Here is a 25,333-nt window from a genome sequence, read left to right on the forward strand (position 1 = left end):
GATGAAGATGATGATGATGATGGTGTTGGTGAGGGTGATGGTGATGGTGCTGATGGCGGTGCCACCGGGCGGGAAGAGCCCAGAACAGCGGGGACGCTGTCGGCGATGGGGCAGGCGGGGGCTGCGGCCGGTGCTGGGGGGCGATGGCGGGGATGGGGGTGACAGCTGGGGGTGACGGGTGGCGGCGGCGCGGCCCCTCCCCAGCCCATTGATAAGCGGGGAGCGCTGCAGAGGGGTGGGAGCCGGCCCTGGTGACGTCAGGCGGGCTCTGGCCAATGAGCGGCGGCGGCGAGGGCCGGAGTGTGAAAGCATGAATGAAAAGTGCCGCGCGCCGCTCCCCCCGGCGCAGAGGCTGCGGGCAGCGGCTGCGGGCAGCAGGTACGAGCCGAGCCCAGCCGAACCCACCCGAGCCGAGCCGAGCCCAGCCGAACCGATCCGAACCCCGCCGAACCGCCGTGAGGGCCCCCCGCGCGGCCCGAGCTCCGCTCCGCGGTGTCTCGGCGCACAGAGGGCTCCGCGCCTCCCCGCAGCGCCAAGGGTGAAAGAGGGATGCAGGTGAAGGAGGGATGGAGCGGAGCAGGTCACGGCGGCGGGAGGGGAAGGAGAGGGATGTGGGTTCCTTCCCTGAGGAATGGAGGGATGCGGGCTGCCCTGGAGCGGAGGAACGGTGTGGAGGGAGGGGGATGCACGTTCTTCCCTAGAGGAAGGAAGGGTGGAGAGACGCAGGTCACTCCGGAGAAGGAGAACCAGGGTTCCCCCCCATCCCCGGTGAAAGAAAGGATGGAGGGAAGCCGAGCCCCCGAAGCAAGGACGGAGGGCTGCGAAAGAAGAAAGGACGGAGGGATGCGGGGAGAGGGAAGGGGATGCGGGTCCCTGCTGGGGACAGCGATGCTCTCCCCCGAACGAACGGAGGGACGCGGCTCCGCTCCCTGCCCGAGATGCGCGGTGCTTGCTCAGGGCCGGGGTCCTGAACCGCGAGCAGGAGTCGCTCCCTTCCTTCTTTCCTCCCTTCCATCCCTTTCATCATTTCCTCTGTGTTTTCTGTGTTTATTCATCGCTATTCCCTCCGAGCTTGGCTGAATCCAAAGCATCGCAAGTTACTATTTATATGAACCGGCAGGTTTTTCTCGCAGTCATTTTGTTTAGAGAGCGTTAAGCGCATTTGTGGGTGGGGAAATGTCCTTTTGGTCTTTTATGCATATTTTAAGTTGTGGGTGCAAATTATATTTGCTTTGATTATTACCAGTTTGAATGCATTAATTTGATAGTTATTAAAAATAATGTGGGCTTAATTCTCGGCACCTGCAGAAAATCATTTGGTTTGCAAATGAAACAAATTGAAACTCGGCAGAAAATAGGAGCCCTTGCGTGGTTATCCTGTAATTCTGCTCCAAATTGTGTCTCTGAGGGGCTTGATCCTGCCTGTCCCAGCGATGCTCGGATGCCCTGGGCTGCTCGGGCTGCAGGAACAGGGCCAGGGCTGTAGCTGTGTGAAGAAATTATGGATCTGGCTGCTAATATTTGCATCTCTTTTTATTCGTTTTCCTTCCTCGTTCATTCCTTAAAAGCCACGTGCCCCCGAGCCCCTGGAGAAGAGGAGGTTGGCTTTTTCCTGCTGATGCTGTAGACTCCAGGGGTTGGTTGTTATCTTTGGTTATCTAGCTGTATGAGTGGTGTCGATTCTTCATAAAGCTAGATAACCGAAAGTAAAAATAACCCCATTACACGCCTGAGGAGGATGTGGAGAAGAAAGGAAATTCATCAAAAGGAAGAGGAGGAAAAGAAAAAATTAAAAGAGAGAGAGAGAAAAAAAAAAAAAACCCAAACGAAGAGAAAGGAAATGAGAGGCGGAAAAAATGAGGGAAAAGACAACTTTCAGAGACTGGAATTAAAACCCGAGGTAGGATTTTTTTTTTTTAATTTTTTTTTTTTTTAATTTTTTTTTTTAAAGAACCTATTTGCCTCCTGTGATTTTAAGAGTTTACTGGTTCTGGGCATGTGAAGAAACCATCTGTGTTGAGAAAGACAAAGATGTTGCCGCTCTCTCCTCGGCTGTTAACTGTAATTGAATTAACAAAGTAAAACTTCCAATCAGATTATGAATTAGTTAAGTCCAGGACCCAGACTACAGATCAAGGATGAACTTTCATTGCATAACCAGTCGTAGAGCATCAGAGAATCCATAAATCAATACAGATTACTGTGTTGGATTATCTGTTTAATAAAGCAGCAACAGAGCAATGTTTATTAATGGTTGTTTTGCAAATACGAGTGCTGGATTCTTTTTCCTTTTTTTCTACCTTCCCTCCCCCCTCTTCCCTATCTGTTATACAGATACATACATTTTCCTCCCTGACAGCTATAACTTGATATCAGTATTAGAAAGAAGGATATGGTGATTTGGAAAATGGTTTCTTGCAGTTTTCTTTGTTTTTCTTCCCTTGTGTCTCTATCCAAATGCTTTCTTTCTTCTTTTAACCCTTTGTCTATGAACGTTTCTTTGAATGGACTCAGGGCTCTAATTTGGGGATTTACAAAGGATATATATATGTATATATATATAAATAACTTGTGTGTGGAACTGCATGAGACTAATTTGGGGAGCTTGATTTTGCTTAATTTATCTTTTCTGCAAATTGATGCTGGTTCTTATCCCTCTTTAATGGATTATGCATCAACCTCTTCCTTATGGAAACTGGGATTTTTTAATCTGCTCTACCATAGAAAGGAATTTTGAGCCAAAGAGGTGAACTGGGTGCTTCCCACTTGCTTTTAATAATCAGACTGGTTGCCTGAGATGCCACCTAGAAAACACAGCAACCTATTTGAAAAGGTGTCTTGATCTTGCTTAGAAGAACACAAATATCTCATGTTGGATTAAGATAAAATAATATCAGAACGGTGATTCCAAGGAGGGGAAAAAAAAAGCAAAACCAAAAAAGACTTTAAAATAATAAAGAGCTAATGTGGGTGATGGCACCTGAACTAATTTTGGAAAGGAGCAATTATAGCTTTGTGACTTTATGAAAACCCTCTTGTGAGAGATGTAGAAATGAGCTGACTTTTGACCTGTGCTGGACCCGCTCGTTTTGCTCATGTGCTCATTGGGATCTTTTAAAAATCCAAAAGGGCAGAAGGAACTGCCCCTGGCACTTCGTTCAGAGAAGGGCTGTAGTGCTGGGTGTGATGTGAAAGATTTATCCTGCTCATATGATTGCTTGAAATTAATAAACAAGATATTATTCCCCCTCACCCATGGCCCTGTAATTCAGAGTAATTTAGTACGTGTGTTAACTGGCAGCTCTGTAATGATCTCAGGGAAAACCTTCTTTCCATCTTCCCATTGAGGTTCACCTGGGTGCTGCCATTGTTCCTGGTGCTGTTCTGCAGCCCGTGTGGACAGTGACAGGGATGTAGGGAAGTTTTTACCAGATCTCATTGGATTCCCTGCCCTCTGTTGCCATCCTGCTGCTCCTCCCTGGGGGCAGTGAAGTGCTGCTCTCCTGGCCAGGAGGTTTGTCCCCAGTCAGAGAGGGACAGGGCAACAGGGAGCTAGCTCCAGGAGCTTTGTTCCATGGCCAGGGAGAGCACCCTTTGAGGAAGTGGAGAATCCTCCATGGATGCTCACACCCTGAGCATCTCACAGGATGAGGTTGGACACCCTTGGCTTTGGTGACAAAGCGGTGACAAAGCTCTCCACATGGAGCTCTTCTCATTCATCCTTCCAAGGCAGACCAAGCCAGCAGAGCTCTTGCTGGTCCAGCTGGGTGGTTGCCACTCCAACTGGGCTGGTGGACCAGGATGTGTCTGTGGGCAGACGTCAGCACCGAGCGGCGGCCCAAAGCGCGGGTGTGAAGGGTGCGGTGGCTCCCCAGGGGCACTGGGGATTCTGATCCTGGGTGAGCACTGGGGAGCTGCCATGTGCCATCCACCATTGGCCAGTTCTTCCCTCGAGGAGGGGGAAAAGCGCCTTTTCTCCAATCAGGGGCTGGGAGCGGTGCTGTGTGAGCAGCTTTTGGTGTTCCAGGGTGACCAATCCTGCTGTGTGCAGCACTGCCATAGGCTGCTTTTGATGGTGTTACTTCTTGGCTGTAACAAAGGCATGAGCAGGAGTGGTGGGATGTAAACTGGGACAAGGACAAAACTCGTCCAAGAATTTAGCAAACCATGTGTGGAGGGCCCGGAGCCAGGGGCAGGAGGTGCCTGTGCTGGTTGGTGATGGACAGGGAGGGTTTAAAGCCCACCAGGCCCAAGCTGGCTCTCTGGAGCTTTAGCACCTCATTCTCAGTTGCAAAAACTCCCTTTAAAATGCTTGTGACCTCCATGGCCGTTCAGGGACGTGGTGACACTGTGGGGCTAAAGCACCTCCATGTTCATCTCCCATCCCTTTGTGCTCCCAGCCTGGGAGGGAAATGGGAACCAGTTCCAGCCCAGTCATTACCTCTCAGCCATTGCCTGGCTCCCTTGGGGCTCCTGGTGCCACAAGCTTTGCTGCAGACCCTGAGCTCTGTGGGTGCTGTTGGAGGACATCACTCTTTGGCTGGCTGGAGTTTCTTTTTAATTTGAGTTTTTGTTGTAGGGGGTAACCATTTCCAGTGGTGGGAGTATCCATGTGACTGTGAGATGGGCTCTGTTCAAGGGCTTTGGAATACTCTTGCAAACAGCTGATTTTTAATTTTTTTCCTCCTTTTCTCCCTGATTTACTCCTGGAGTGCACTAGCAGTAAGCCCTGTGTGTTTGCGTGACGTTGATCCAAATTGCAGTTTACATGTGGCCGTTTAAGCTTGCTTGGACACTATGATTTGACTGGTTAACACTCAGCACTGTCTACTCTGCTCTCCCTTCTGGCCACCTAACTGCTGGAGACGTTAATAGGAGACACATTCGCATGTTTGGGAGTGAGGTATCAGCTCTCCACATCATTCTCTTGCTTAGCAGCAGTTTGGAGTCAGGGAAAAAAAAAAAAAAGAGAGTAAATGCAATAGTAATTTTTCCATGGTTCAGTGAGGAGAACGAGCCTATACAAATGTAATTGTTGAAAATTAATAATTTCACTCAGTTGATCCCCTTTAGCTCCTGTCCTTAATGCTTGCGCTGGCAGAGCAGAAATGCAGCAGAGCAGTTTGGTGCTGAGGCCAAAGCCCTTGCGCGCCGCTCTCGTTGTACGAGCGATGTGCTGCGGGTCGGGGGACTGGCAAAAGGGCAGAAATGCTTGTGCTGGTCAGTACTGCCAGTGGATGTGAACTTTTATTTTGTGATGGATAAAATATGTATATTTTTTACTTTTCATATTCGAAAATTATCAGCTCTGAATGATGAAAAGTAGCTAAATAATTTTTTTTAATCATTATTTTGTGGTGTTTGAGGAAAACAGACGTTTTCCCATTGAGGGAATTTTTTGCTAGCATTTTATGGTTTTCAAATTTAAAACAAAAAGAGGCCCTAATGGCTCAAGCCCTTCGAGGTCTCTCTAGTACTAGAAGTGTCCCTTGTCCTCCAGGCACAGTCCCATGCAGCCTGGGTTGGGCAGGTGTGGAAATGCACTTCAGTGCCCCCACAAAGAAATCACACCAATACGACAGAAATTTAAATGTATCTATTTAGTTTTGAAATGCATAGATAAAATTCCTTCCCACAAGCAATTGCAGCTGGATTTGGAGGGAGAGGGGATGGTTTTCAGCGATGCTCTCGCAGCAGGGCTGGCAGCCAGCAGTGACTTGTTCCCAGCACCAGTCCTCAAAGCTCTGCTCTTTTTGGGATGCTGTGTGGCCCAGCTGGTCAAGCTGGTTTTGAGGGGATCTCTGTGCCAAGGAAAGCAGGAGGGATCCAACCATGGGCACCTACGGGGTCAGAAACGCTGATTGAAGCCTCCTGCTGGTCCAGGCAGGACCGGGGCTGAGAGGGGAGCACATCTTTGTGCTGAGAACAGAGTCTTTCCTCTTCAAACAATCAGGGCTTCAAACCCCTGAGCATTTTCAAGGGAGTGATTTTTATGTCGGGATTATGATAAATCGGCTGAGTGGGCGCGCTAAGCCGCCATAGGAATCAGATCAGGCCCTGCTTTAATTTCAGCAAGTGGCGGCTGTGTGGGAACGGAGGCTGGGGTGATGTTCGGAATTAACTGGCTGGGCCCCTGGCTCGGAGGAGGGGTGCGGGCAGGATCGTGTTCTCCTTGTCCCCACAGGGTCTGGCCACCGATGCACGGCACTTCGCAAGGTGCTGGGATGATTTTGGTGCCGATCTCTGCACGGCAGGAGAGGGGATTTCTTGAATTACCCCGCCCATCCCAAGGTGCAAACGTGATGCTGCGTGCCCACCAAACGGGGCCGGGTGGCTCTCCCGCACCCTGCCCGGGGGACGCGGGTGACAGTGCCCCGAGGGGGATACAGCTGGAAGGAAAATTATGAATTGTGGTCTTCAGGCTGCCAGGAGGAGACGGGCGCTAGCGGGCAGGTCGCTCAGATGCAGCCGGGATGATTGGATGTGAAAGCGGAGCCGCGGCTCTCGCAGCCCGCGCTGGCAGCTCCGCTCTCGCCCATTGCCCGCTGATGTGGCGACAGGTTCTGCTGGCCCAGGCTTGTGTCACAGTGCTACCAGCATGACAGGGGGGCCCTAAATATAGTCCTGGGGCCGCATTCCGGCTTGCCCGGCGGGATTTTCAGAGACAGATATAGAAAGGGACGTGTGCGTGTGAGTCCCGACACCTCCTCTCGCCATTCTCGCTGTAGCTGGGGAAGGGGTGGCGGCCGCCGAGCGCGGGCAGGATCTGCTGCCGGCAAGGCTCTGATGGCCCTGGATAGTTTTGCAGAAAAAGAGATGGGAGATTTTGTTTTAGGAGTCCAGTGCCAGCTGCGGAGAGGGATGCCCCGAATCCTGGGATTATGGCTAGGAGGTGTCCGTATGCACTGAAGTCTGCAGGACTGATGGGGAGATCTTGGACCGACACTCCTGGCTGAATTCAACTCTGATTATCAGTGGATCAGAGTGTCTTGCTCACTGTATAACTCCAGGATTTATCCTGCTACAGCAGAGAGCAAACTCAGACCTGGTATCTGAAACTGTACAGCTGAAAGCTGAGTAATCCTCACCCAGCATCGACAGCCATGGCTTGAGCTTTGACTTTGACAGCCCAGGATAGGTGTAAAAATAATTGTAATTCTGCTTTCAGGGGGTTTAATATTGCTGGAGCAGGGACAAAAGGAGTAGTGGCAGGATGCTGGTGCAGGAGGAGGTAGCATCCATGTTGGGTGCATCTCCTGGCTTTAACTGCCTGGCCTCATTTTTACCAGCAAGTGGAGGATGTGAGGTGGAGCTTGCTCTGGGATAGGGAGAAAATTCTCCTCCTCAGAAGAGGGAAAAAAGTGCTGATTAATAAGTGTTGGGAAAGAAAAAGCTTGAGTATTCACTGGTGGTTCATTGGCCTGGTTTCGAGCCCTATGTGGCATCAGGGGTCTGCTGGCTTGTCTTGTGGCCTTGCATTGTTTAGGTCAAAGCAGGTAAATTTGGTTTAATTTGACCTTCAGCAAGTTCCTGCCTGCTGAAAGCTCATCTTTTATTAGAAAAAAAACACAAAAAACCCACAAAAACTTTTCTGGATCAGTGTGGGAGCTCTGAGAAAGGGAAAGGGGATCCCTCAGATCCTCTTCACCCTTTGGGAGGCATAGAATGTTCTTTGGGAAGGAGGAAGGGTTGTGCCTAAGGAATCTGCTTTGTTTCATCTGGCTCTTCCATCTTTTAGTAAGTATTTTAGTTGAATGAAATATTCAACCTTTACAGTATTTCATAGGAGTGCATTGTTTTAGGGATTCCTGGGCTGAACGGGGCAGGAATATGTCTGAGCCAAATAACCTTCCTCTGGCATCAGCAGGCACCAGCTGCTTGGGAGGAAAGTGCTTGAAACACTACAATTATGGGATAATGTATTCCAAGAGAGTTTCTTGGCTTTCTTTTCCTGAGCTGGAGAGTTTATACTCCCTCCCTGATCCTTGTGAAATGTTGCTGAACTTGGATGTTCTTGTCACCTGCTCCTCGGTGGTGACAGGAGAGGGGACAATCCCACAGCAGCAATTGGCAGGGGCTTTGGTCTGGGAAGGAGGGGAAAAAAAACCCAATTTTTCTGGCATTTGCTTTGAATTTGCCTCTGTGACCCTGCCTGTGGCAGAGGAATCACATCTTTGAAAAGATCTGGAGGGGCACCAGCTTCCACAGCCACATATAGAATGGAAGTGGAAAAACGATGGGGAACGAATAATATAACTTGGATTGTTCAAGGGAATTAGGCACGTAATTCACTCAGGAACTTTGATTAATCCTGCAGGGCACTGTCAGCATCCAGAGGAGTTTTCTTCCTGCTGGGGCCTGGCCAGAAGGTGCAGCAATCGACCCCTCTGGCTGGGGGGAGGTTTGAGGGCTGGGGATGCTGGGCTGGACTGGAGAGGGACCGTGGACCCCACAGTTCTGCAGACAAACTCCACTCCCTGGAGATTTTTCTCTCTTCTTCCTCTTTGTTTTGCTTTGGAGCAGCAAACCCCACTAACAATCACACACTTATATTTTCCTTCTTTTTCACGAAAAAAGGTCTTTTCAAATTTAAACCCACCCGTGTGCAGGAGCATCAGCAGGGCTGGCTGGGTTTCTGGAGGTAGAGCTTCCCCATGGAGCTGGGCATCCTCTTGACGCTCTCTGCTCTAGAAAATCACTGATTTTTGGAGGTGAGGGAGCGGGAGAAACCTGCCTGGCCCCTCTGCCCAGCTCAGCTGAGGCTCTGACAGCATCGGGACAAGCTGGCAGAGATGCCAGAGTGAAAGCAAGCTGCCTCCCTCCTCTGGTGCGAGGGATGGCCACAGAGCAGGTTGCCATGGAGAACCGGGATTATTCTGCGCGTGTGTGTACAGGCTGGGGGGAATATCGTAATTTTTTTTTAAAAAAACCATTTTTTGATGGAGTGTGATGCCATCAGCGGCCGTGCTCACCCAACCTTGGGAGCTGCAACCTCCAACCCCATCCCCTCCTCCCCTCCTCCTACAGCCCTAGCTCCTGCCCCAGCCCCTCCATCGGGCTCTTATCTCCAATAATCCCCCCGTAAGAGGGCTTTCTGCTTGTTATGACACCCAGTGAAAGCGTGGGAGAAAGATCCTTTCTTCGCCCTTGTCCTCCACAGCCAGCCACTAGCCTGAATGGGAGGCTTTTTTGTGTCTGTGTGCCTGACTAATTGAGCTGAAGGACTTGCGTCTGGAAGGGCTTGAAAGGGACTTTTGTTGCCACTGCGGAGTTTGTGGAAGGCGAATGAGCCCTGCTTTCTTAGGGAACGCGGGTCCTGGGCAAATTTGACTCTCGAGTGCTCACGCCTCCCAGTTCTTTGGGAAAATTAGAAAAAAAAAAGGGTGGTGGGATTGAATTTTTTGTGTTGTGTGTGGGGTTTTTTGGGGGTGTTTTTTTTTTTTTTTTTTTTTTTTTAGCACTGTTGGCAGCCCCAGGCGCTGGAGAATTGAGTCTGGCAAAAAAAAAAAAAAAAGAAAAAAAAAGAAAAAAATCTGGCCCTGAAGGTTGGTGAGCTGGCTGTAAAGAAAAGGGCTGGGTGAGATGAGCTAAAACCGGCTAAAAATAACAGTATCCGAAGCCCTCCAAAAATAACAGTATCGAGAGCACTTGCCTCCAAAAATAACAGTATCGAGAGCCTGTGCCTCCTGCCTCCTGCATTTTTTAAAGGCCTGATTATCAAAACCCAGATCTTGTTTTGTGGTCCAAGGATGCTTTCACATCCCATTGCATCCTGAGAGAGTGACAGCTATCACAAGACAGTTTAAGTAGCTGCTGCAAAATTCCTCTTTTCCTCTCCGCCTTAACGTGAGTGATGCAAAGTTGGGATTCTCCCTAGAAGTGCTTTAATTGTTGTTTGGTGTGAGGTGATCCCCAGGTGACTCCTGGCAGCGCTGGTGCCGGTATCAGCATGCAGGAAGGAATTCTTCCTCCACCTATCACAGCCCCAACCCCACATCTTCCTTAAAACAACATCCTGCTGGGTAGGAAAACCAAGAGGTTTTGCCATAGCAGTCTGGGACTTTAAAGGCTCTTTTTCATTGGGAAGTTTGGTTTGGGGCACTGGATGTCATTCCTGTTGGTACCTTCTGCTGAACTTTTACTCCCACCGCAAAACGTGGTGCTTCCGTGTCTCCAGGATATTTTCTTGCCGCCTTTGCTAATTTTTCATGATCTGATACTTCATTCATTCATTAAAAGACCTTCTCCAGCCCTTCTTTTCCCCATGACTGCTGAGTGTCTCTCGTGGAAAACACGCTCTAGAAAGGAGAGAACACAGGGTTTGGGAGGAAAAGAGCTTTTGAGGCAGAAAATTTTTTGGCATCTGGCAAAGACTGGACAGTGGCTTTTTAAGTGGCTGGTGGGAGAAACAAGGAAGAAAATAGCTGCATGGGGTCATTTTGTTCCTGTTGCTTATTTCCCACAGGATGTGCAGCCCCTGCACCTCATTGAGAAGTTGCTTGAAATTATTTTTAATAATATATCATAATTTATTTTTCAATAAATATATTTCCACTGTAATTTCTCAAAGCTCCCCTCACCTCCTCCACCTCTCTTCCTTCATTCCAGAGACCTTGCAGGTCCCTCCACACAAGAAATTACTGTGGAAGCTGCCAGGGTGCATTCCCACCCCTCACAGGGTGTGTTATTGATTTCTAATGACAAGGGATTAAAATGTGTTGAAAGTTGTGTTTTTATGGGTGATGCAGAGGCTGAAAATGCCCTCAGCACCTTGTTTCCCACCCTGTCCCCAAAGGCTGCAGTTGGGTGTCTTCAGGAGTTTTTCTGGGCCAAAGAGGTCTGTCAAGGATGGGGGAAAACCACAGCAAATGGGTTTGAAAGAGATGAAGACATGAGCAGCGAAACTTGATAGAGGGGGGAGGTGAAGGCAGAGAGGTGAATGAACAGGAGGCCTTCTAAATAAAAAAAACTATCAAAAAATTAAAAATCACTTTTGGAGATGGAGCCAAACCCCTTTTCATGTGACTCCACTTGGAGTTTTTAAATCCAGCAATTTCTGCACCGCTCTTTGCCCACATTGTGCTAAACCCACCCTTGGTTTTGTGTCCTGCAGCCCGAGGCCCGTCCTGCCGCAGCTCCGGGGATGCCTGCGACTCCAGGTATTTGTTAATGCATCCTGACTCATTCCTGTCCCAGAAAATGACAATTTCTCACCATTTCTGACCATTTCTGACCATTTCTGTGTGTTTGGGTGCTCGTGAGGCAGCATTGAGGGGTTTGTCCTGTCAGAAACATGAGCAGGTGCCGGCCATGCCGCATTCTCCAGCCCTTCTCTAGAACAGGACTTGGCTTTTTTTTTTTTTTTTTTTTTTTTTTTTTGTGGTTGTGTGTGTTTGATTTGTTTTGGTGTTTTGGTGTTTTTTTTGTTGGTTTTTTTTTTTATAATATACTTTCCAATAGCTAATTAAAAAAGAAAAAAAAATATCACCCAATTTTGAAATGATGTAATTGGAAATTGAGGCTTGGAGTCAAAATAAGATGAGGCAAACAGAACAAGACTCCTGCTCCTATGCTTTTCTAAAAAAATTATTATTCATTATTTGTTAATTTTTAAATTTTTTTGTTGGCTTTTATTTTGTTTTGTTTAGTTTTTTGGTAGGGAAAGGGCTTTGCCAAAGTGCACACCTCAAGTGTATTTTACCCTCTGCAGAAGCCTTATTATGCTAGAATCATCTTAATGAAATTAAAGGTTGTTGGTTTGGGATTTTTTTAAATAACTGACCAGTAATTCTGGGCTCATGCATTTCAGAGCACAGCAAACTGACTCTGAACCAATAATTTTTACTGTGTCTCAAACCAAGCCCCAAAATTTGGGAAATTCTTGTCCTTGCACAGATTACTGCTGCTGCATTTGACACCTTACCACTCAAATAACAAGAGATTTTGAGTAGATTGGAGAAAAAGATGAAGTATAGAAGGAGGCATAGAAAACAACAGAAAAATCAGGAGATTTTTTAACAGATAAGGAATAATTCTTGGGCAAAACACAGCAATAATCCTGAAGTGCTTTATTATTGTGAATCAATACAAAGTTGCTATAAAATATTTAGAATTTTGCCATGCATCTATTTCCCTACTTCACAACCCACTGTAATATTGATAATTCCTGCAATCCAAACATTTGGCGAGGCCACTACTCGGAATTTCCTCGTTTCAGTTCCCAGCACTGGGACCTTCTCATCTTTGGGGCCGGGATCAGGAACCAGGATTTTTACAAAGGTTTGGAGGAGTGGGGCAGTGATCCCACGTTGATGCCATGCACTCTGAGCATCCCAGGACGCTGGACAGGCCACAGGGATGCAAATTTGGGCCCCAGTGCCACCACTGCCACCCTCTGCTCCTCCCTGCCTCTCTCCCTGGAGGACCACGGGCTCACCCAGCGCTGGGGGAAATTGTAATTTAATTTTTTTCCTTAATGAAAACATTGGGGGAAAAAAAAAATAATAATAAGAAGAATGGAATCTTGGTGCATTTTGTGACTTTGTTCCCAGCAGAAGCTCTGGGGGCTCCCAGGCCAGCCCAGTGAGCGGGTTCGATGTGAGCAGCCAAACCCTTGTGGCTGCCAGGACCCTTCGCTGCGGCATCACCTGAGGGTTTCACCTTCTGCCAAGAGTGGCCTGCTCCTTTTATTTTCCTTCCCATCCTTTTCTTTTCTATCCTTTATTTTCTCACCTAATATTTATTTTATTTTATTTTTCAATTTATTTCTTAATTTTCCTTGGTTTTTATTTCCCTTTTTCTTTTCCTTTTTAATATTTCATTTCCCTTTCGTTTTATTTTTCCTCTCGTTGTTGTTGTAGTTTTTCTATTTTTTTCCCCATTGTTTTCCTTCCCCATTTTCATTTCCATTTTTCCCCCCAATTTCGTGCTGGAGCCTGCTTTGTCTTGTCTCCTGCTGGAACGTTTAACGAAGGGGCAGCCGCTCCCACGCCAGTAGGGTTTTTATTGTTGTTGTTGGTATTTTCCTTCGCTTTGTTCCACCCTCCCCACCTCGGTGCCCATCGAGCGCCGTGGGTCGGGGTGCCCGCGATGGATGGGGAAGCACAAAGCCCCAAGGAAGACACGAGGGCTCTTGTTATCCGGGGCCGTGCAGGAAAGAGTTAACCCATTAGAAATTCCGAGCCCTTCTTCCGATAGTTAAACCTGATTTGCATGCATTTGCATAATGAATGTCATTTGCATTCTTGGAGGTTGGCTACTTCTGTGGGAAAAGTCAAAGCGGGATTGCGGGGAGGGTGAAGGGGGGTCGGTGAAGAAAGAAGGGAAGATTTTTTTTCCCCGCGCCCCCGCACATCCCTGCCCCTCGCCATCCTCACCCAAATGCTCTTTCTCTTCCCCTTCTTTCCCCCCATTTTTCCCCCCCTCGAGGCCTTCCTGCCTGTGCCTTGCGCAGGACGCACAAAGCCAACCATCGCTGGCTAGGCCGTGGCGAGGCGAGGCGCATCCTCTCCCGCTTCCCCCCCTTCCCCTCCTTTAATTTCTGCCTCTAATTCCATCTTGGCTCCCGTTCCCGGCGCCCTCGCGTGCGGGGGGCTGCCCCTGTCCCTCCCCTCCCCGTGGGTGCATGCGTGCTGAGGGGGAAGGCAAGGTGGGAGCCACCATTTTAGGCAGCTGATGTGTAAAATGGCCGATCCGCCTTCCCCGGGCCCAGCCACGCGGGCGGGAGCCTTCCGGCATCTTCCATGGCATGGGACGGACCCGATGGCGTGGGACGGACCCCATGGGATGGGACAGACCCTGTGGGATGGGATGAATCCTCTGGGATGGGATGAACCCTCTGGGATGGACCCGCTGGCGGTGCCCCGGGTGCCGCGGCCTCCAGGGCCCCATCCCGGCCTCGCCGCCACCATTTGGGATTTCCCTTTTCCCGCCGCCGCCACGAAACCCCCCAGCCAACCCACACCCCAAACCCAACCTCTTTTCATCTCCTCTCCTGGTTTTGCACATGAGAATGGCACCAAAGGCAGCTCTATCATATGTTTTTACCGTATTTTTAAAAAACTATTGTTTAAAAGACCCTCTGTGCCTCCCAGGGACATCGTGTGGCTTCTGGCTTGGCTTCATAATTTTTTCCTAGGTGCACTAGATGATGTTTCATTCTTTGTGTACTGTGATAACATTAGCGAAACAGCTGTTTAATTAATTTTTTTTTTTACCTCCCCTCCCTCTTTTGGACTAGAAAAATTCAACAACATTATTTTTTCAGTTGCTGAAGCCATTTCATGGCTGTTTAAGAAAGGGAAATACAAAACAAGAGTGACTTCATCCCCTCCTGTGCGTGATGGGCTGAGGCATGAGAGGCTTTGCTCGGTCCAGGTGATCTGTGGGCACAAAGTTATTGTACTCAGGTTAATCTGAGAGAGAGGAAAAATCTCTTCACACAGCTGGTGAGATGGGAAGTGATTAATTTTACTACAGCACTTAAAATATATTGGGGTGTTTTATCTGAAGACCTATTGCAGGAAGTTTGTGGTTTAGGTGAAAATCTTGGTGTTCCATGAGGCCACGTTTGTTGTTCTTTTTAATTTCTCCCCATCCCTCTGTTGCCATGAGACCTGGAAACTTAAAAGCCTAAATATGCTAAGTGAGTTTAACCCTGGTGTGACGGGAATTTTGAAAGCAGATTAAAACCAACTCAAAATTTATCCCTAGAAGAAAAATAAATCACATTTTTTTGCTTGCAGGCTGATGCCGGAGCCCCAGACACACCCGGCTGGGGGCAGCCCCACGGGGAACGTGGCTGGGCTTGGCTCTAGCCTGGTCCCTGGTGGGGTCTGTGAGGTGGGAAGGGACTGGGGAAGGGGTGAGTGTCACCACTGAAGGCCTTGAGCTGGAGCAGGGAAGGGTGTGCGGCCACGCGCTCCACTCTGCCTGCCAAACGTGCTTAGTCAGGAATGGGAAATGCTTCCCTAAAACTTACAAAAATGCGCTAAGGCTCTTAGCTCTTGGGCTAAGCTGCAGCTACTTAGTCCATTTCTCACTGCTTTTATTTATAAACTTCAGTCTGTGCTGGGGGATTTCTTTTTTTTCTTCCCTTTTTCTGGTTCTTTCCCTGCGATGGGGCACAGGAATGTGTCGGAAGTGGAGCTGGAAGGAGAGGATGGGACTGGGCATTGCTGCTCTGCTCCCACCAGTGCCATTCACTGGCTTTGCACCACTGAATTTTCACAGGAGCAGATTGTCTCTGATTTCTGTAGTGTTAGAGATGATTTGTGGGACTAATGGACAGCAGAATGAGCTCTTTCTCCGGCCTTTCCCCAGTTAAACCATGTCAGTTCTTCACTCCATATCTAAATCCATGTGTAGCCTGTGAGTAGCCATAGCTGGAGGCAGAGTTTACACAGATGGAAAGTACATAAAGTGAATATTAATATATTATTAAAATATAAAACAATTCTGTAAGGATCTTCCGTCCAAAGGGTCAGGGCTGCTCAGTTTTGGTATTTTCAAGCCGGGATAAACAGTGCTGGAGCTTTGCCACTTGGTTTCTGCTGCACTGAGGGTGGCGGTCACAGGGTGAATCCTGACAGGCTCCTCCTTGCCAAAACTTTTCCCTCAATGAGGTTCTTACTGATGATGGGTCTCCCTGTGCTTGACCACAGCAAAGTGTTCAGGAAGCTGGGATGGATCCCCCTACCCTCAGGGTGCTCTGGGCTTGGGTTGGAGCAGTCACTGCCCTGGGCAGTGAGAGAGACCTGGAGACAAAAAAAGAATAAAGAAGGTGGTCTATGACATGGATCTAGAGTTTTTTGGTGCTGCTTGTAGCTTTTGAGTACTTGGAGTTGGTTTTGCTACACGACTGCAGCGAGATGCTGGCACCACACCTGGCAGGGACAGGGAATGGTGCAACGAGAGTTTTCCCCATTTCAAATTACCCCAGAGCAGACCCCAGCTCCTCTTCCAGCCTACAAGGCTGAGGCTCCACAAAGGCATCTCAAGTTAGGAAAACCAGCCCAGTTTCAAAGAAACTGAGAGTTTTCCAGATGAATTCTCTCTTCCTCATTCCCCTTTTGTGTCAGAAATGTGGCTGTAACCTCCTACCCTGATGTAATCCAGCCAGGGGACACAGGTCTGACATTTAACGAGTTCCTGTCCTCTTTTCTTTCTCTTGCCAGGCTGAATGTGGGTTCACTGTACATGATGCTCATTTTCTGGCTGAAAAAATTGTAGGTCTCTGGCCCTGGTGAGAGTTCACTGAGAATATATCCTGGTAAGTGGGTTTTAAAAATTTTTGAATTTTTAAAAAAAGGCTTTCCCTAATCTCTTATACTGGGTCTGGCACCATCAGGCTGCAGCCTGGGCTGAGTGTCTCCATGGCAAGTGCTTGGGGACTGATGAGAGCTCATGGTGACCACGTGGTGGGGAAAAAGAGGAGCCAAAATCTCCAGGGTCACCAGCACCCTTCTTGCTGACCACTTGGCCCAAAGCCTCAAACATCTGGATTTTTTTCTGGTGGTTTTTTTTTGTTTGTTTGGGGGGTTTTTTTGTTTTGTTTTGTTGGGTTTTTTTTTTCTGTGTGTGTGTGGAGGTTTTTTTGGTTTGGTTTGGTTTGGTTTGGTTTGGTTTGGTTTGGGTTTTTTGGGTTTTTTTGGTGGGTTTGCTAACTCATAATTCCCAGTCCCTGGGAGAGGTGTCTGTTTCATCCTCAGGAACAAAGGGCTCTTTTGGGGTTCTTTGTGAAGTGAGTTTGCCTGTTAAATGGAAAGAGGATAATAAAGGTGTTTCTGTTCTGTTTGGTTTTAGCTCAGATTGGCTCATTGTTACCTGAATCAAGAGTGGGGTTACATGGAAAACCTCACCCTCCAAAAGCCATGAGGAACTGCCAGCAGGACTTTGTCTTGAGGGACCCTCAGCAGAAGCCCCTCACCATGTCTGATCCCACCTCAGCCTCCTCCTGTCCCTGCTCCTGCTGGCAGATCCTGGCCTGGAGCCTGATGTGGATCCTGATTTACACCACAGTCTGTCCAGGCTGCCTAGGGCTGCTGACCAGCACCAAGCCTCGGTGTGGGGACACAGCACCAGCTCAGGGCACACAGGACACCAGGACATTGCCATCCTGCCACTCGCTGGTGAGCCTGGGGGCGTGGAACCGCTGTGCTGGGTCACAGGGGGCGTGGGGAAGCTGCATCCCCTGAGGGATGGGGATGGCAGGTAGAGCCCACGGCGGTGGGCAGCTGGCCTGAAGCAGAGGTGATGGGCAGGGGAGAGGTGCTGGGAAGGGACAGTGTGTTTATTATTGAGGCGCAGCTGAAGCGGGTCCTTTGCCAGTGGTCAAGTCTGAATCACAAACTCTGCATTGTTTCTGAGTGTGTTCAGCACATTTCCCTTCTCCCCCTCCCTTTCCCTTTCCTCTCCTCTCGCCCTTGCACAAAGCTGTCATTGTGCCGGGGACTTGGTGATGGCAGCGTTGTTATTTGGTCAGAAAAAAAAAAAAAAAGGAAAAAAAAAAAAAAGAAAGAAGTGAGGAGGGGGGACCCAACAAGGTGAAGAGGTTTAAATCAGCTTAGCCCAAATGCCAATTAAAAACCAAAGAGGATTAGGCTTGTGATCAGCAGAATAGACAGTCATTGTACCCTGGAGGAGGTTCCCCCTCCCCAGGCCCGACCCAGTGGTGCTGCAGGTTTCGCTGGGATCGGCACTGCTCTGCTCCCTGGGCAGAAAGGAGCAGCGCAGGGGCTGGCCCTGGCCCCAGGGCTGGCCTTGTACCCACCAAAGCACTCAGCAGGACAGAGACAGGTTCCTCTGCAAAGAGCTTTTCTCACATTTTTTGTGCGTGTGCAAGGACTCTTTTCTTGCCTTGAGTTCAGCTGAGCAAGGAGAGGCTCCAGTGTCTCTGCCAAGGGAAAGTCTGCCCTGAAATCAGCTCTTGGAGCTGGAACATCCCTTGGCTGGGGGCTGGTGCAGGGTCCCTGGGGTGAGGTCCTGATGTGGGTCTGAGCAGACTGTCCCCATCTTGCCAGACCCCCATGTACATCTCAGGTGCTTGTGCTGGCTGAGGACTCTCTCCACTACAGGACCCTTGGTCAGACCTTAGCTCCAAAGCAGCCACAGCATCACCTTGGGCCTCAGGCAGTGGTGACAAAGTGCCAGGACCATCACACGAGTACTACTCCAGCCAGGGGACATCCAGAGATCAGTTCTCTGCTCTATGGCTGGAGATGTGACAGCAGCACTCTCTGCCTGATTTAGTTCTCTGCTCACACTGCTCACTAACTTACTGCTTCCATGGTTTGAAGCCTAAGGTAGCCAGAAACCGTGGTCCTTGTGATGTTCTCACCTGTGAGAGGAACCCAGGCTGGGTGAGCTGTGTCTGGGTGATTTCTTGGACTCAGAGCCATGTGGCTCACCCAGTTCTCTCCCAGCACACTGGTACACCAGTGAAACTCCAGGAACAGGAGGATGCTCTGCAGCATCGTGGTAATGGGAATCAATCTGTGGCTGTGGCCATTTCATTCCTGCCTATACTGACAGCAGTAAAGGCAAATCCCCCGCAGCCAGAATGGTGTGAAAAGGGTGTTGCCAGAGCAGGAGTGTCCCGATGCCACAATAGCTACTTAAAATGGTAACTCAGGTAGAAAATGTAATTCTAGACTAACTTTGAGGCTATTTTGTAAACGAAAGTTGCCATGTGCAGATGGGAGCTAGGGCGAGCAGGGAGAGGTTTAAGAGACATCAGCAACAAACTCAGGTGGAGCTTGAGCACCTCCATGTCTGAGAGGGGGTGAACAGTCTGAGCCCTCCCCTCTTTCACCTCGATGCTGCCTGGCAGTTGGGGGTGCAAAAAGACCCCCTACACACCCGCCCTGCCTCTTCTCTGTGTCTCTGCAAGGTGGAGCCTTTCTGCTAATGGGGACCATCCCCTGGCTGAGCTGACCTTGGAGCTTGGTGGGTCCCACTGTTCTGCTTTGTACGGGAGTCCAGGGATGGCTGAGGTGCAGCCTGGTCCAGCTCCAGCCATCTCCTGGAAGACACTGAGCCGATTCCTTGCTGCTGTCGGCTCTAGATGCAAAATGCTCCCAGCCTTGAGCCAGGGAGAAGAAATAGGGAGTGGAAGGGCCCTTCCATAAGAGCAGAAGGAGAAACCCTCCTGCTTCTGGACCAGGAGCTGCTTCCTCCGATCCCAGCCACGGTCAGCACTGGCTGAAGGAGCACAGGCGTGCTGCAACAGGCTGGGGTGCTGAGGGGAGGCAGAAAGCAGAAGAGCTGTGGAGCAGAGGAAATGTGCTTTGAGGGGACAGGGAAAGGATGAAGGGGATGCTTGTGGGCTGGGAGCTGCGACGCCTCCACCTCCCTCCTTCGGGAACCCCCGGTGCCGCCGCCGTCCCCATGCCCGGGGATGCCCAGCGAGCGCCCGGGCTGTGGGAGCGGAGGAGAGGGCAGGATCCCTTTTTGTCGCTGCCGTGTAATTTATGATATGAGAGAGAGCCATTGTCTGGACTCATCCTGTATTTTTCCGAGGGCTTTGCCTCTCTTCCCAGACCCCCGCTGTGCTGCAGCTACTGTACGGTTGCTATGGGGCTGCTCCCCGTGCCGCGGCTATGCGGGGCAGAGCCGGGGAGGGCTGCCCGCCGGCCCGGACCCATCTGTACCCCGAGCCCGCTGCCGCAGCCCAGCCGCCCGACGTGCCGAGGGCCTGGGAATGGGGCTTTGGGCCCATCCAAGTTCACGGCCACCGGAGGCATTCAGCTGCCGGAGGGGCCGAGGGGGGGCAGCGGGATCTGGGGCGTTTGGCTCCATTCTCCCTTCCCTTTCAGCGCCGGCAATGTCCTCGGTGCATACAGATCCCCCGTCCCTTTCTCCTCCTGACAAGTGCGCACATAAATAAATTACCCCACCGGGCGAGTGTGGAACAATCTGTCCCCTAAATTCTATTCATCGCCAGACAGGACTCATTATTCCCCCGATTAAAGCCGCTGGAGTAGCTTGCAAGGGTTACAGTTACTCTGTCAAACTGTAAATAAGACACTAAAAATAAAGGGCGCTGGCGAGAGAAGGGGGAAAGGGAAGCCAGACTAATGCCTGCTGCTAGGGAAACCGAATGAATCCCTAATGACGCCTGTGTACAAACTGCAAATAATGAAGGAAAAGTGACAAACAGACCTCAGCCAGGCTGCGGCGAGGTCTTCGCTCCGTGATGGCAGTGGGGACCAACCCAGCCCTTCCTCCAGGGACAGCCAGCAGGAGAGCAGGACCTGCTTCCACACCTCTCTGAGCAGAGCATTTCAGCCCTGTCCCTGTTGTACAGGAAGGTTTAGGTCTTGTGGGTGAGTTTATTTTGCAGGCACAGGACCACTTCATTTTGAGGTTGTAGGGGAAAAGGTCGATTGGCTGTGGCAAAGCAGCAGCCCCCAAAGTTGAGTTTGTGCTCTGCTGTTAGAACAGCTCAGAGTTCTGACCTAGGACAGGGCTCAGACCAGGGGGTTAAACCCATCCTTCTGCCCAGAGCCCTGGGTGATGCAGCCCAGGCCCCTGCCCACCTCCTTCCCATCACTCTCATGGCTGAGATGGAGATGCAGGGCTGAGTCCCAGGTCTGAGCAGTCTGGATCTGCTCCTTGTGCCATGATAGATCACAGGGGAGGATGTGTCCAGCCCTAGAAAATCTCTTTGGATAAAATACAGTTCCTTCCCGGCTGGTCTCTTGCCAGCCAGCAATGATAGGGGCATTTGCCTTGCAGCAGATCCTTTTTCTCCTTTGATATCTTAAAACTGAAGAAATGAGGCAAAAAAATCAGGCTTGTCGTGGGTGTTTCTCAGTTCCAGAGGGACTGAGATGTGAGTTTTATTTCAGGTCCTGCTTGGACTATTCCCACCACCGGCAATGGGTGAAATGCTGGAATTCTCTGTGTTGCTTGGGGAAATATTTTGATTCACTCCCCGCCAAGCACCTAAAAGATGGAGCAAAAAGAGCTCTGAGCTGTGCCTCTCCAGGTGGATTCTTGTTCTCCAGAGCAGAGCAAGGAGCAGAGGAGGTCCTTGGGATCCAGAGCAGACCAGACTGTGACCAGGTTGGACACTGAGCTCTCATCCCCCAGATCTGTGTGGATGTCTCAGTGCACTCCCCCCTTTCCACAGAGCCTAGCAGTGCTGGGGCCTTTCTGGAGCCTGATCTCCACCAGAAAAGGGCACAGCCAAGAGCAGGGGGAGCAGCAGATGCTGATGATCCCTGCCCTGCTCAGCACAGCACCCCTCTCTTCTCCCTCTAGCAGCAGAATTGCAAAAGACCTCACGTAGAAGTCTCTGCTCTGCTTGGGGCTTGTACAAGGCTCAGACATCTTAAAAGGGATTTTTCAGGCCAGCTGAGCTAGTCTGGAGCCCAGTTGTATTTCCCAGTCGGGTCAAACCTAGGCTTAGCAGATTTCTTTCCCTTCTGTCTTAGGGGAAACAAACCCTTTCCACCCACAATTCCTGGCTGTGAGGCCTCATGACTCCAAAATAGCATTCCTGGGGCATTCCTCATGTCATGGTATGTACAGAATTTCAAACACAGGCACACAGCTCCACATCTCCATGTGCTCTCCTAGCTGGACTCTATTAATTTGGGAGAAGGATGGAGCTCCAGGATGGAGCAGGGAATTCATTATTGCCATTGGTAATGCTGGTGTCTGTGCAGCTCCCACAGATCCAGGTGGGTGTGTGCAGGTGGTGATGAAGGAAGGGCTGAGCTCTTGTCCTTCCCCTGCAACATTTACCAGTTAGCTAGAAAAGAACAATTTGAAAAAAAGTCCCATATCCAGCCAGACCTGAGCTCCTGTCCCTCCCCTGCAATATTTACCAGCTTAGCTGGAAAAGAACAATTTGAAAAAAGTCTTATGACCAGCCAGACCTGAGCAAGTCAAACCCACATGTGGGTTGTCCTGGTGCTCCCTAGCCACGGCAATGGCCAGTTTTCATCACACCTGCCCCCTGGAGTTTGCCTTTAGATGAGTTTTGGGCTTATGGAACCTCATGGTGCCCTGGGTTGATCCCATGGGTTTTGCTCCCCTACCAGGAAAGTCTTTGTTTGAAGACTGAGGTGCTGGGAGCAGCACTGGGGCCAGGGATGCAATTGGGAATACTCAGATTCATTGAGACCAGACCAGGAATAGCAAAAAGGAATTTACTTGCCTTTCCCTGCCTGAACCTCTTGGGTCACATTTTCTAAGGTTTCTCCCAACCTGTAAAAATAGGATTATCACTACTTTTAAATGGAATCCATATTCCCCTCCATGTGAATCACCCAGTGCCAGAAACTCAATTTTTACTGTGGTGTTTGAGGAGTCTGGGGTTTGTTGGTCCTGGAGCAAAGCACATCCTTGCTGGATTTGCTCTAGGACCACCTGGACAAATGAGTCCTTAATTTTAGATATCTTCATACCAGTTCTGAGAAGATCCTGTGCCTCCTTTCATTTCCTCAAGGCACCTGACTGTGCTTTTTCACCTCTCCCTGGATGCCATGTGGATGTGTCCATGAAGCAGAAGCTGGCAGCTCGCTCTTGGACCTTCAAAGACAGCTCAACAAGGTCCAAAGGGCGTGTTTCAGTCACACCACTGGCAGTTCCCTTCCCTTTTCAAGGATTAGGATGAGGCAAATACCTTCAGTCTGGTTTAATCCTCAATACCTGATTCTGCAGGAGGCTGCTGGCACACACGTAGCACTCACACATTTCAGTAATAACCAGGTAACTCACAGGGCTAAATCACTCTGGGTTTTTTTTTCATTATAACCTCCTTTTAAAGCACGTTTAAATGCTTCCCTGCAGGCTCATGCAAGGGCTGTTAAGGGCTTCATTTGAATAAATAAGGGCATAGGTAGAGGAGGAACATCACCACAACCCCCTGGAAACCCAGCACCAGCCATGGCAGCAGTGGGCTGGCGAGTGGCGAAGGGCCTCGATGTTATATATTCCATAAAGTAGAGTAATTAAGTATTACTAGTTTTGATGACTTCAAACAGAGTGACTCCAGGAAATAAGCCCCTTCTTTATAATTAGTGGGATTTCCTCTGCATCAAACGGAGAGATTGATTCTTTAATCTGCTCACATGCTTTTGATTTGGTCTTTCAGCTGCTTGTACCAACTGCTTCTACTCCCTGCTCTTGCCGATAAAACCTTGCAAAGGAGATTTTAGGAAGGCATGACCTGAGTTGAGGTCCAGGATTTTCTTTGTGTGTGGCTGTTTTGTGTATTCCTAATTTGCCAGAGGTGATGATCATGATGATAACAATAATAAAAAATAACACAGACATGGGTTATAAACATCCACCTATGTTTAGGTCAAATAATTGGGGTTTGGAGTTTTGTTTTTTGTCTTCTCAGCACACCTCTTAGCTCTAACTTATGCTCTTTAACACCTGACAAGGTAATTCTGGCTTCATGTCTGCAGGTGAGCTGACCCAGGTGGGACTCACTGCAAAATGTTGCTCTTGTAAGAGCTCACACCTAGCACAAGGCTGGTCTGTCAGCATTCCAAGGGCTCCCCTGAAGTGAGGGCTGGATCTGTGTGGTGTCTTTAGAGTATTTCACGTGTTGGACCTGAATCAGCACTAAACACAGGAACTTGGAAAGCTCTATTTGAAATTAAACAGATTGTGGTTGCCCCATCCCTGGAAGTGTCCAAGGGCAGATTGAACAGGGCTTGGAGCAACCTGGCTCATGGAAGGGTGGAACTAGATGAGCTTTAAGGTCCCTTCCAATCCAAACCATTCCATGGTTCTATGAAAATCCCTGCAAATGTTGCTGTTCTCCAAATGAAGAGTTCAGGAGGGAGTGGGAACTTGCCCCCTGCAAGTGTAAGAAGTTGGTGGGGAGCAACCAGCTCCTTCCTGGGCATCTCCATGGGGTCAGTCATGTGGGAAGTGTGGTCTGGGGTCTGGAGTGGTTCCAGGCATGGACTAAACCTCCCAAAGCAGCTCAGACCTGGAATCATCTCAGCAAACAGCCCCTGAGTGGATTTCCTTCTGGCAGTCCTTCTGGGACTGCTGAGGAGATAAAAAGGAGGGGAAACTGCTTTCCATCCACCTTTTGATCCTGTTGGAAATGTGCAGGACGAGCAAGAGGGCCCAGAGGGACAATGGCTCTGTTTTGGCAGCTGCAGGGCAGGGACTGGCATCGCTCTGGTGCATCACCCACAAACAAAGTGGGAAAGGGCTGTGGCCACCCCTGTGCTGTGCAGGGAGGAGCTGTGGGGAGGGGATGGATCATCCTGGGCTCACCTGGAGCCCCAGCAGGAGCAGCAAGGCTGCCAGCAGTGCTTGGTATGCCCTGCACAAGCCTCCCCGCGTCTGCAGCGGTGTCGAACACAGATCGTATAATTAGGGACCCGGTGAATACGTAACTGTACATTATGCAAATAGTGATCAAAATCACTGTTTTCAGCAGAAATGCCTGAAGATCAAGACAGAAGCTTCATGCAACCTTAATTTAATCTGGTCCTGCAGGAGTGGGGAGGTCTGATGGATGACCCAACCTTGTGCCTGCCCGTGTTTAGCAAGGCTGGGGTGGGAGGTGGGGGAGGAGTGCTGGAGCATGCTAAGCGAGGGGGAAACGGCACTGAAATCATGTTAGCAAACAGGGGAAAATGGCAGAAAGTGCTGATGTTTACAGTGATTTTATTTTTCTTCTAATTTCAGGTGAAGAACATAAGGCTGGAAGAATAGGAAAAATTAAAAAAAAAGAAAGAAAAAAGAAAAAGAATCTCCAACCCCAGGAAATCTGTGTTAATTGCTTATGAATGTCTCTGTCTAAAAAATTATCGAATTGATGTTGTCGTGCTTTTTTTTGACAGCCTGTCTGTTACATTTTTTTAAAATATTCATGCACCGAAATCTAATTACTAGGCAAATTTAATGATAATGAAATGAAGGCACTTTAGCAGAAAGCATAGGGCCTTGTTAATGTTTTCTCAGCCTCTGTCTTGTTCATATTTTTAATTTTTTTTTACATTTTTTTCTTGCATATAAAAAAAAAAAAGATTGCTGAAAATAAAACTCAGATTGCTGATAATGTTTGTGGTGGCTCTGTTTGTAATGATGGGGAATTTGCAAGGTGATTAAAGGTGTTTTGCAAAAATCAAATGAGCCTAACCTAATCAGATAAGGCAGATGAAATATTATTATTAGGGGGGTAACATTAAGAGCACGCCTGGAGGCTTTAACAAAGATGAAGCATCTCGTGTGCTGTGCAGGGCCAACGGCAACCCTGCCATCCTCTGGGCCCCTCCAGCACCTTTCCAGGGCACAGGACTTGTCTGTGCTCTCCCTAAACCAGGCCTGGGTGGTTGGAGGATGCATGTGA

At 49.4% G+C, this 25,333-nt stretch overlaps 1 long non-coding RNA gene across 2 annotated transcripts; it reads left to right on the forward strand.

Moving 5' to 3' along the window:
- Positions 1 to 1,639: 1,639 nt before the first annotated feature.
- Positions 1,640 to 25,036, forward strand: LOC117008857. Of its 2 annotated transcripts, XR_004420376.2 has the most exons (5): positions 1,640 to 1,900; positions 11,114 to 11,159; positions 16,176 to 16,270; positions 16,804 to 21,524; positions 24,670 to 25,036. It is a non-coding gene; the product is annotated as an uncharacterized LOC117008857 (long non-coding RNA). The 2 variants fall into 2 exon arrangements; XR_004420375.2 differs by lacking the exon at positions 24,670 to 25,036 and having other exon boundaries at positions 1,766 to 1,900; positions 16,804 to 21,849.
- The last annotated feature ends 297 nt before the right edge of the window (positions 25,037 to 25,333 follow it).

The sequence above is a fragment of the Catharus ustulatus genome, chromosome 30 (assembly GCF_009819885.2).
Source record: "Catharus ustulatus isolate bCatUst1 chromosome 30, bCatUst1.pri.v2, whole genome shotgun sequence".
In the NCBI taxonomy this organism is placed as follows: Eukaryota; Metazoa; Chordata; class Aves; order Passeriformes; family Turdidae; genus Catharus; species Catharus ustulatus.